Raw genomic sequence first — 12,188 nt, forward strand, 5'->3', positions numbered from 1 at the left:
TATATACATATATTATATATATTTAAATTTATTAATAAATGATTAAATGAATATTTTATTTCTCTCTCGATCTGTCTCCCTCTCTGTTCATATAGATATCTATCTATCTCTATCTCTTTCCTTATCACTCTCTCATATATATGAAAAAAGGTAGATCTCTGTGCGCAGTCTCCAAAATACATATAGTCTCTATCTCTATCTGTCTCGCTCTAGCTTTATCTCTCTCTCTCTTTCTCTCTCTCTCTCTCTCTCTCTCTTTCTCTCTCTCTCTCTCTCCCTCTGTCTCTTTTACAGATGTATAAACAAAACGAAATAGGATAACCTATCTCTATCTCTCTCTCTGTCTCTCTTTCTGTGTTTCCCTTTTTCTCTCTATGCATCTCTCTCTTTCTCTGTCTATTTCTCTTCCTGTGTTGCCCCTTACATCTCTAGCCATCTATAGATCCTTCTTCTCTTTATCTGTCTCTCTCTCTCTCTCTCTCTATCTCACTCTCTCTCTCTATCCACAGAAATTCTCCAATATATCTTCAACAAAGAGCATACATAAAGAAAGGATTAACATCTACTTAAGTCGGACATACCCTTAAGCGCACTTGATGCTACATACAGGGTATATAAGAAGAAGAAAAAAGTTAATTAAGGTGTTTGCCCACAACAACAAAGGCAGACCTTATAAATGAGATATTTATCTACCAGTGGACACACAGACGTCGCTTGGTTGCCTTCGAGGGGAGGAGGGGCATTGCGAGAGGGGGCGAGGCAGCAGAACCCTGTGTTATTTCTGGTTCTTGTTGAAGTCGCTAGTTGAGCTGTCTGTCTCTGTGTCTGGCTGCTGGAGGCTCGTTGCATGCCACCAAACGGCGAGTGTTTGCTTTTGAAATGTTTGTCATTATCGTCGTTAACTTTTTGATGAGTCGAACGTGTGTGATAAAAGTGTCACAAGGATTGAAAACGAAGCGAAACGAAAAAAGGAAAACTAATAACGAATGCACACACACACACACACACACACACGCATAGATATTTAATTTGTTACGTGAGAGGCAGGCAGGCAGCTGGAATCGGACCTGGCTCGCATGTATCTTTCAGATACAAATTGCCATTAGTTTATTGAGCGGCTGGAATTTATGGTTCTTCGTGCCGCTCGCCGCTCGCCACACTGCGTGGTGCGAGGTGCGTGGTGCGTGGTGCGTGTGTCGTGGCCAACCACGCAACAAAGCGCCGCACACAAATGCTCACAAATCTCTGCCTCAGCCGCACACACATGTGGGTCCTGGACTCCTAAATTTCCCGCTGCCCGCACCATCGATGCCCCGGCCCCTGGCCATGTGTCAGTCCCTACTTCTGCTTTCTCCACTCCCTCCTCCATTTCGAATCTCTCTTTCTGGCATTTGTGGCACGTACAGAATTCATTTGTTGCACTATTTGATGAAAATGAAATCAAATTAAATTTTCGGTACAAATTCAAAGTGAAATTTTTTTTCGTACGCTAATAAATATCTCTCAATACATGTGTGTGAGTATGTGTGTGTGTGTGGGCATTTCCCTGTGCGTCTTGTTAAGCGGAATAATGTGCGGACATGACAAGGATTTTTCCAGCGCCTCCAGGCTCTTCCTCTGCCGCTCTGCGTCTGCCGCTGCCGCTGCCGCTGCCTCTGCCTCTGCTTCTGCTTCTGCCTCTGCCTCTGTCTGTGTCAAATTCATGTTTATGGCTAAAATATGCCTTAAGCTTAGCATCTGGAATGTTCCGAATGGCCATCGAACAATTAGCAGCGCCTTCTTTGTAATGTTTCGCAATTTAATGTATTTCCCAGTCTGTATCTGTATCTGTATCTGTATCTGTATCTGTATCTGTATCTGTATCTGTATCTGTATCTGTATCTGTATCTGTATCTGTATCTGTATCTGTATCTGTATCTGTATCTGTATCTGTATCTGTATCTGTATCTGTAACTGTATTTGTATCTGTATCTGTATCTGTATCTGTATCTGTATCTGTATCTGTATCTGTATCTGTATCTGTATCTGTGTCTGTATTTGTATCTGTATCGGTATCTGTAACTTGTTATACTTACCCATATATATCTGCAGATTCTTATGTATCTCTATATATGTATCTGTATCTCTTTTCTGTACTTGACTCAGTACAGTACATACTTAAACATGTATTCGGTTTTATTCTCATCTCCATGGGTTTTATTATATATATTTATATATCATTTATGCATGTAAATAATTCTATATATAGCTTTGGTTTCTTGGATTATTTCACGAGGCACTAACCAGTTTTCGTATTGATTCCTACCCAACAACAAAAAAAAAAAAAAAAAAAAAATTCCCCCTTTAAGTTAATTGAATGCGAATCGTTTGATCACGCACTTGAAACAAATCACAATTATATATTCCCCATAATTTTCTGCCAAAACTAATCAACATGCAATTCAATAAATTCAGATATTTGTTGCATATTTGGCTATATCTATATAGGTATATTTGTAAACTGGTTCGTTTCAGAAGCAACCAAATATATTTGACTAGCACAAATTAGAGCTACAACAACAACAACAACCATACAAATTGCATTCAAATTGCATTCACTTAGTTTGGAGCCAAAATGCATGCGAGTGTAAATTGTATTCGGACTGAAATTCTCTCGGAGGGATGCTCGTTCACAATTATGCCGTAATAACTGTAATCAGCCGCTGCCTCTGGGTCGGCGACTAGTTAGAGTTTGGGCCATAAACATAACGAGAACTAACTAAACAGCAATAACAGCAACAACAACAGCAGCACCAACAACAAGCACCGGCATTTGCCCAAAACAAAACAAGTTGTCATACACACAAACACACAGACGCTATTATTTTGTGTTCTGAAGCTCTTATATTGTTTAAGAAAAACCAGTATTTCTCGGCAACGAAAGAGAAGCGCAGTTTAAGAGAAAATTCTATTTCAGATATTTTGTTTTGATTTTCATTTTACAAATTATTATTAAACAACAGTTCCCTATATGTTTAAAACTATATTTTATTTATGTAAATTTTTTCTATATTTATTAACAATATAAAATTGCGCAACTCCAGCTTCACATAAATAAATCAAAATACCAAAAATATCAAAAACAAAATGTGAAGCATAACATATTCTGTTTGTAGCTTTCTCTTCCACCCACGTCGCACTGTTAAAAACTCTCTTCGAAACGTGAGCGCTCTCAGCACTGCTAAGCGCGTCCCCTAGCAGTCAAACGGGTATGACGCTTCAGTGTACTTACAGTGGCCGTCGTGTGCGCACGCATAGCGCTTGGCAGAAGCATTATAAATATAGTCTGTGCATTATTCCTTCAAGCCCCGTCGCTCGTGTAGTTTGTGTGTTTTCGAGCAATTGCCAGTGGCCAGCAAAAGGTTTTGGCAAGTGATGCGTTGAACAGCAAATGAAAGCAAGTAACGCAATTTAATGCAAATGTGTGAAAGTGTGGAATGAATATTTCCCAAAAGCAAATTACAAACAAATACAGAAATAACAACTAAAGTATCTATTGGGCGTCTTGCTTAACAGTTATTAGTGTGCGTTAAAAAAAAAAAAAAAATTAAATAAATAACATCAAAAACAAAAACAGACAAGTTGAAGGCAACAAAAAGTCGTGGATTAAATAATTCACACCACGCGGAGCTTTTAAAACGGTATGTATTTACAGTCACATTATAATCACACATACAAGCAAGTGTTTTCATTTTTGCATTACACTTTGAACCCGTTACTTGTAACTCGCATTTTTTTCATATTTAATGTCTCACTTTGCGCATTGCTTTCTGCGCCTAAGCTACGCTTGGCGCGCACTCTTCTATCAGTCTGTTTCGCTCTGACACACGTCAGCTATCTCGCTTTGACCTGTATGTAGATCAGTTAAATGCTGTTGGTATTTGTAGCTGGTGTTTTAAGCGGTTAATTTGCTCTCTCCCGTGACAGAGTGTAAGCTGGAAGTAGCTGTTGTTACAGTTACACAATCAGTCAAAGCACTTGTTATCTATTATTTTGTATGCATTATTTCCGCGACTCTCTTTAACTGTTGTTTTGCAAATCTAACTGCATTTGGCCTTGACGCGTGCTTCGTACGTCGCTATCGCCTTCTTTTTCTGTCTCGTTTCTTTTTTCTTAAGCCAAAGTTTGATCTGTCGCACGCTTTTGTAAGCTTAGCTAAAAGCTCAGCATATCAGCACTCGGTCTGCGTGCGTACGGCTGCATATGTGTGTGACTGTGTATTTGTTTTTGCAGAACCTGTTTAAGAGTAAACAATAACAACAACAATAACAGCAATAGCGAGAGTGTGGCTACATTAAAAGTTTTTGCGCTTCGCTCAACAGGTTTTGTTTTTCTTGCTTTTGTTGTGTTTTTGTGGCCAGAAAAGGTGGGAATTTCTATGGTTGATGGTTGATTATCGTGCGCCACTCAGCCGGGTTTAAAGCAAATTAAATGCATATGATATGAGATTCTAATTGGGAATTTACGGGGAACGTGCTGTGCAGCCAACTTAACGTATCGGTCATGGTGTGTCGAGAGCAACGGGACAATACTAAATAAATAACAATCTGACCTAAACTTTTAACCTGCGGTGATAAGTAAATGTTTTTTATATTCAAACTCAAAATAACAATCTGACCTAAACTTTTAACCTGCGGTGATAAGTAAATGTTTTTTATATTCAAACTCAATTTGAATTCGAAACGAAATATTGTTGAAATAAAAATGCCCTTATTAGCATTTTGTAATTATTTTGTTTATCGGCTCTAATGCTATAAATACGTTATCCAAATTTTTACGACCTTAGCAAATAAATCAACAGCAACAAACAAGAAAAAAAAAATCACACACACACACATATGTTGAACAATAAATCTCAAGATTTGTTTCTAAATGTACTTAAGAATATGCATTTCAGTTGATAAGTGTTCAGAGTTCAGGCAGCTCAGACCTTATCAATATTTAGCTGGAACAGAATTCTTGAGTATAATTTACATATATACATATATGTTTTTCAATATGTATGTTTGCTAAAAATAGAAAACAAAATAGGAACCTACTCTACTTGAGTTTTTGTTATAGTCGTATAGTCTACTTAGAGCACTTTCTTTATTTATGCATATACTTTTCCCTTTTTAAAATAAAACCTTAAACTTGAATCTTAAGAGAAATGTTTTCTTCATGAATAATTCTAACAAATCGTTTTATTTATTTTTCGTACTTTGGGAAAAGCTGTAGATATTGTAATCCATTTAATCCTTTTTCTGTAAGACCTTAGCCAAAGTCTAAGCTGTCGTTAGATTAGATTTGGGTCAGTTTGTTTTTCTAAACGCAGCTTAGATGAAAGACAAGAACAACAACAGCTACGCCAGCAACAATGGGCCAACAGAAGATAAATCAAGTTTCAGTTTGCTACGGAAGTCATTTAACCGTCTGCTAAGCACAACAACAATAACAACAACAACATGAAGAAAAACAGTTGGAGTCGAAATGCTCAAGATGCTTCGACATGGCCTTTTTCGATCTAGTTAGGGCCACGTTAGTAGAAAGTTGCCATAATTGTAATAGCAGTTACGGTTACTGCTATGGCCAACGGGCCCAGACAGTAAAAGTTTGTCAGCAAAAATTTTAAAACCATTTGTGAAACGACATGACTTCTGTATTTCACTGTGTATATGTCGTTTTTTGTTTGTTTCTGTTTTATTTTTGCAACAATGACACTCAATACTGTTTATTTGCTGGCTTTGTTGTGTGTTTATGACAGTGTTTATTTTATTTTTTGCAAGTTAGATACAATTGCACTTGCATGTATGCATACACACACACATACATACATATTTATATACAATAAGTACACATGTTCTTCATTGTTGTGCGTTTAAGCAAAACTTTCAAATACAATAAAAATAACTCTGCCTCATAGAGTCTTTTATTTTCAAATATTTATTTTTTATACTCTTTGTCAGCTGTTTTTCAAATTAAGCAATTTTGTTACACTCAGCGAAATCGGTGGTTTGTTAAGAAAAACTCTTAAAGGTATAGACTTTAATTTCCATTTCAGTTTGATAATGTATACCATTATAATTATTAGTGCTATCTTCAAGTGCATTGAACTCAGTCATTTCTCTCAGTGCATCGGTTGGTGTTTTTGCCAATGACTCAGCAGCTGAGCAAGCGCCTGTTGCTCTAACGCACGAAAGCAACTGACTTGGCCGCCATATTTGTTGACACGCTCAGCTGATTGCAAGTCGCTCAATCTGGCGCTCTCATCGGCTCTATCCATCTCGCTCGCACCCACTTCGACACAGCGTCTTAAGTAGCTTTATCAATTGCAGTCGCTTCGGTGGCTAAAGAGCGCAAAGATCAGCTCACTGACGTCACGATTGCACGACTTGTGGGCCTCTCTTTTATTAAGATCTTTCAGTTAACCGAACGAGTGGAAATTGAATTAATTTATTCATTTTCTTATTTTATCATGAATTTCGGTAAAACCCCGACTCCCGTCGCGACATTCTTATCGCCTTTGTCGTTCTATTATGAACGTGCACAATGCACAATTTTCCACTCGCCTAATGCCTTCATCAGCTGCACCCGGGGAGTGGAAAAACTCATTTATTTCTCCAACGCTATCTGTTGACTCTGGCCTGCATTGTTCGTGTTCCCTACCTGAGCTCGATTGCCTTATATATTTATTCTTTTGAATTCTACCCTGTCGCTGGTCGCGCTATGTTTATTAAAAATTCTTGCACCTGATCGCTGTGCAACGGCTTCTAGCCGACTCCTTTGTGTACCCTAACATATCGAGCGATTTGATTAGCGGCTGCTTTCTAAATCGATTTCGTAATTAAACCCAGCCCAAGCAACTGTTGTCACATGCGCTTTGTGTAAATAAGACATAAATTATGGCCATATACCCCATACCGAGAGAGAATAAAATACAAAAAAGCGGGAATGTATAAATAATAAACCTCTGGCGGGCCAATTAGCTGCCACGCCTACGTGCCAGCCGTATTTCCCGACATTTCCAGCATATTTTCCCATTTCAATGAAAGTAACAGAACCACAAGAAACATTAGACGCGCCTAAACGTCGAAATTAGCGGCCGAAAAAAGAGAAATTTAATTAAAGCAACATAAACATAAAAAAAAGAATGCATAAATTTAAGCCACCGTCCACCTGGCGAGCGAACACCCACCCACCTGGCATGTAATATTGTAACCTCAAAGCAAAAAACGTGTAATTTTCACAGTCCCAAGCTGCTGCTTTCCCTGACTCCCTGCTCATTCTATTCCCCTCTCTTACTCACTCTCTCTCTCTCCCTCTACTCCTGCTGACGCTTTTCACTAGCTAGGCAGAGCCAGGCCCAGCATAATGATTAGGGTCAGCATGAGGCGACCAAAAATAAAAACTAGCCAAACAGTTGGCCTTAAGTCGACGCTTTGATGCTCTCACAGGAACAGCGAAGCTAAATTTATATGAAAGCTACAATATTATTATAGAGCCTCTATACCGCCTTTCTCATCTTTCTCTTACTGATTCTAACATTAATTTATTAAAGTGCTTTGCTTAGCTAATCAGATATTGGCTACCATTGCTATCTCTTTCTATTCAGCATTTTACATTTTACAGGTCAGTTGACTTGCTCACTCTCACGTCAAGTTTCCGGCAAAGTTTTCAAACTTCATTAAGTATTTATAGCACCCGATGCGAAGGGTATAATTACACGAGTGGCAGCAGCATCCGCAGCAGCAGGTTGCCAACAATTTTTCGTTTAATTTTTTCTCATATTATTTTTGCCGTTTTGTGTTTGCAAAGATAAAAGCATTTGTCATTAGCATGAAGCGCCGAAGGTTTTCCAGCTTCGAATTTTGTGTCTTTCCGCTGCCTAATTCCCTAAATATTTGAACTTCATTAGCAGTCCAGGCACCAGCCGACAGGCGTCAGGCGTCAGAGCCTGGCGACTGCTTGACCTCTGCTCTAACCCCTAATGAACATTTGTTCATAATTTAAATTAAAGCCAATTTTAATGTATGCCGAACAACAGGCGGCCGAAATGCGCTCTTCATATTAAAAATTAATGTAAAAATGTATAGGAAGTAGGGCGACAACAATGGGAACCTAAGAAATGGAAAATTTTAAGACGCATGATTGCGTTTACGCTCAGCTACGGAAAAGGGAAGAGAAGTAGAAAATGGTAGTAGGAAGTCGTAGACTAAGAAATGATCTGCAATCGACTCTTAGGACTTGTAACTATATATACTCACATTTACACTTATTGAAAAGTTTTGATGAAATCCAAAGGCAATAAAGTTTTAGTATACCCTTCACTCTAATTAAAATACTAACTGTTGACAGTGTATTAAGCAGTTAAAGGCGAGTAGTTATGGAAAACACAAATGGAACTCAATCAAACCCAAACATTTTCCACGATGCATTCAGTAATTAATGAGTTCTTCACGAAGCACTCAAGCGCTCATATAATATGTGGGCGCAGGCACGAATGCAAAGACGAACGTCATGCCTGGCTGAGCGATGTCCCTTGAACACTTGAGGAGCACTTGAGGAGCTGGCAGTAGATGGAAGCCGCTGATTAGCGGCGTTGAGATAGGTAAAAACTGGACAGGCGATGACCGAGCTCTGATAAAAGACGTCCCCTGAGAGACATTTCGACTCGCACACTCAACGCTCAGCTGGCTAATGCGTTGGCTTCCTCTGGGAGTGAGCAGCGCCTTAATAATTACACGCTCTGGGAAAGGGCAGTTGCCCATTGAACCAAATAGTCTTCTAGAAAATCGGTTGCCGTATGTGCTTTAGTGTATGTATGTTGAGGTACAATTAAATTGGCACTCTGAATTATATATATCAGAGGGACAAATTGCTGGGGACAGTTGAAATTATATTGTAATCAGTTTTGTGGCCAATTTCTGCAATTTTAATGGCTCGTGTGAGTCATGTTTAAGTGTGATTTGGCATTTGCCTAAACAACAGAACACAAATTATATATGCACACACACACGCACATGCACACATTACAAATCACCCACATGCATATGTAAATGGAACCATAGGTCGAATGGTTCAGCTGCTTAGAATGCCATTAAAATCGGCGTTGCGTTGCTTTACGACCTTATGACCCTGTTACGAGCTCACCCCACAGCCCATAGCAGCGACGTGCGGTCAACGATTATCGAACACACACACACACACCAATGCAGATACATATAAATCTCTATCTAGGTTCTAAAGTTTACTGATGGACATTTAAATACTGACCCGCTGTGCGTACGACTCGCCAAGAACTCATCGAAATAGGAGAGAAAAAGACGAAAAAGAAGACAATAAAAAAGTGTCATAAACATAAAATTGATTTTAAGTTCTTCGTAAACTATTTCTTTAAGAGAGATCGGGTGTATAGGCCTCGTAATGAGGAGATCAAAAGTTATCGAATCAGATAATCTTCAACTCAGATCAAGGCAAATAATTAATCATTCGATCCAACCCATTTCAGCTTTGTAATTAATATCCGTTTAATTAGGGAGATGTCACAAATCTATTTATATACATGTAAATATATATTATTTTAAAGTCACAATTTCTTTTCTTAGTTGGTTGCTTAGATTAATGATAGCATGTTGATTAACTGTCCCGCCCCATTTTAAGGCCTTGAGCTATTTCCGTAGGGTATTCAGCAGCACGTATGCCTCTCTCTACCTGCTTTGAAGCTTAGCTTCGTCTATGGGTTTTACCCACTCTCACACAATATGCATTTCTCTTTCGGGGACATATACATGGGCTAATGATTGTCTTCTTCTGTCGTTTTTGGTATAATATCTGAATTGAGACGCGTGGGCAGGTCCGCTGGGACGGGTTTTGCGTATTGATTTGGCCGTCGTTCACATCACAGTAGATATTCAATACCTTATCGCATTAATTACTGTTATTGTTGGCACAATGCGCATAAATTATTTAAGAAGCCGCACGTTGATATTATCTGACGAAAGCGCTTTTCATGTTTTTTAATGACAAACAATCGGAGAACAGAGCAACATATCGTACCGCTCCAACATTTTTATGCTCGCCCAACGAATTTATGGCCCAGTCCCATAGAACAGAACATGGGAGAAGCAAGTTGAATGAACTGGCGGCTTAAAGTTCAGTTTGAAGAGACCCCAACTTATTAAGTCTGACAAATTCTATTCCATTCTATCTGCTGCCTACTCACAGCACTTCGGCCAGAAGGCAAGCATTGTAACCACACGATGCACTCGGAAATAACTTTGTGGCTTACTCACGCCTAACGGGCTCTCGTGTTTCGTGATTGTGGCGGCCAAAAGATGGATTGCGCCTGCGTAAACAGAGAAAACCTTTGTAATAATTCAATTAGGCGATGGAAAGAACTTTGAAAGGAAAGATGTTCTTTCTCTATGTGTGATTTAATACGGTTTTGTGGCTGACCGAAATTATATTTTCCATTTGGATTTCTTTTGTACTTATATTTCGATTATGTTAATCATTCAATCAACGTGGGAAAGGCAACAGCCAGCCCATTCTGGTAGTTACACTAAGCAGCTTATACGCCACAGTGGTAGGGGAGGAGTCGAACGAGGAGGAGGAGGAGAGAATAAACAAACATTAACTTAAAGCTGGAAGCAACATTCCGCTGTTCTCGTTCTCCATTCAAAATCCAGATGTCTCGCTGTGCAATTACACTCCAGCATTTATCGTCCTCCCACTTGACAATTATTTAGCCTGGCTAACATTAGCATAATGAAAAGGAAAATTCTGTTTGGCATGGAAAACTGTCGGGCGAAACTAAAAGCAATCATAAGATAAACACAAAACAGACTCCTCAAATCCAGTTAGAGCAGCAGAAACAATAATAATAATAATACAAAAAAATAAAAAAACTTTCATCATCTGCACTGCTCGAGAAAGTTAATTAAAAGATAATGACAATTCTGCTGCTTGTGTTTGGCTGGCAGTGCACACAACAAACGAATGAAAGTATAAATTGAAAATTATATTTCTTATAAGGACTCCGAGATGATGGCAGAGGACTCAACTGAAACTATTTCAACTTGCTGAGGCAGCCGAGCAGAGTAAATGCTGAAGAGGATTGATTTGAAATGTGCAATCGCAATTAGTTGAGTTTTTACTTAACAAACTACATTAGCTAAGCTCTTCATTTATGAATATTAGTTGGGAATGTCTTGAGCTTGTTATTAATTAGTATTTCAGCTAAGCTAAAACTTTCCAATAGATTAAGTAAATGACACACTGAATTAATGCTCGAAGCCAATTCATATCTAAGCTTAAACATTTTTGCTTAAATTTGTTTTCATATTTTTGTGAGTCAAACTCTACTTTAAGACGGAAAACTCTAGCTGCTTATATTTTCGCTTGCTCTTACATTTTTGCCACCTTGATGACTTGTTTGCATGTCTGCCATTTCGCCTGTCGACACTCAGCGTCTGTCAGCTGGCATGCTAAATATTGATCAATTATGCCCGCAGGGACAGGACCTCTGCACTCTGCTTCCTGTCGCCTGTATCGCACAGCAGTGCCGAAGCTAAGCAATTAGCGTTTGCCCCACCACATTCACAATACATATCAATCAGTCTGTTTGCTAACCCACTCTTTCTTTAATTCCTATTTGCAGGTAAGCATCTGACGAGCTGTTCAACAATAGAGTGAGTGAGTAATGCGCATACTTAGTGCCTGAGCTTATGTGATGATATATACATACTTGAAAGGAGCTTCCTGCTTGAAATTTAATGCCATTTCAAATGGCAGACAGCTCTCATTATCCTCATCATTTTTGCTTTCGATTGTCAGGATTTATTGTCAAGAGATACCAGCGCAAGTACTTGAAATTTTTGGTTCGGCCTCTTTGAATTTATGGGAATCGAAACTTTCCCACCTTAGCGAGCAAGCAATAAGTGGGAAACTAAATTGGAAAAGTTTGTTCTTAAGCAACATCTTTGAAATTCTCATGCAGTTTAACATGCGGATGAGGCTAATAATAATCGATATCGATTTGATAAAACTCAATTATCATATTAATTATCATTAGTGCAGACCATAAGAAAGCTTGATAAGAAAAAAATATATAAAAAAAATGTATTTCCCAGCTGGCCAACAATTGATGACAGTTAGAAAACCCAGACAAC

The 12,188-nt window shown here is 38.6% G+C and overlaps 1 protein-coding gene across 2 annotated transcripts in view; it reads left to right on the forward strand.

Moving 5' to 3' along the window:
• The first annotated feature begins 3,244 nt into the window (after positions 1 to 3,244).
• Tl (toll like receptor) overlaps positions 3,245 to 12,188 on the forward strand; it is a 50,937-nt gene continuing 41,993 nt past the window's right edge. For both annotated transcript variants that reach the window (XM_089462163.1, XM_018018156.2), the window contains exon 1: positions 3,245 to 3,680. The gene's annotated coding sequence lies outside the window, so the exon portion shown is untranslated. The remainder of the gene's footprint in view (positions 3,681 to 12,188) is intronic.

This window comes from Drosophila arizonae, chromosome 2, assembly GCF_054131065.1.
Source record: "Drosophila arizonae isolate 15081-1271.41 chromosome 2, UAZ_ARI_1.0, whole genome shotgun sequence".
Lineage (NCBI taxonomy): Eukaryota > Metazoa > Arthropoda > Insecta > Diptera > Drosophilidae > Drosophila > Drosophila arizonae.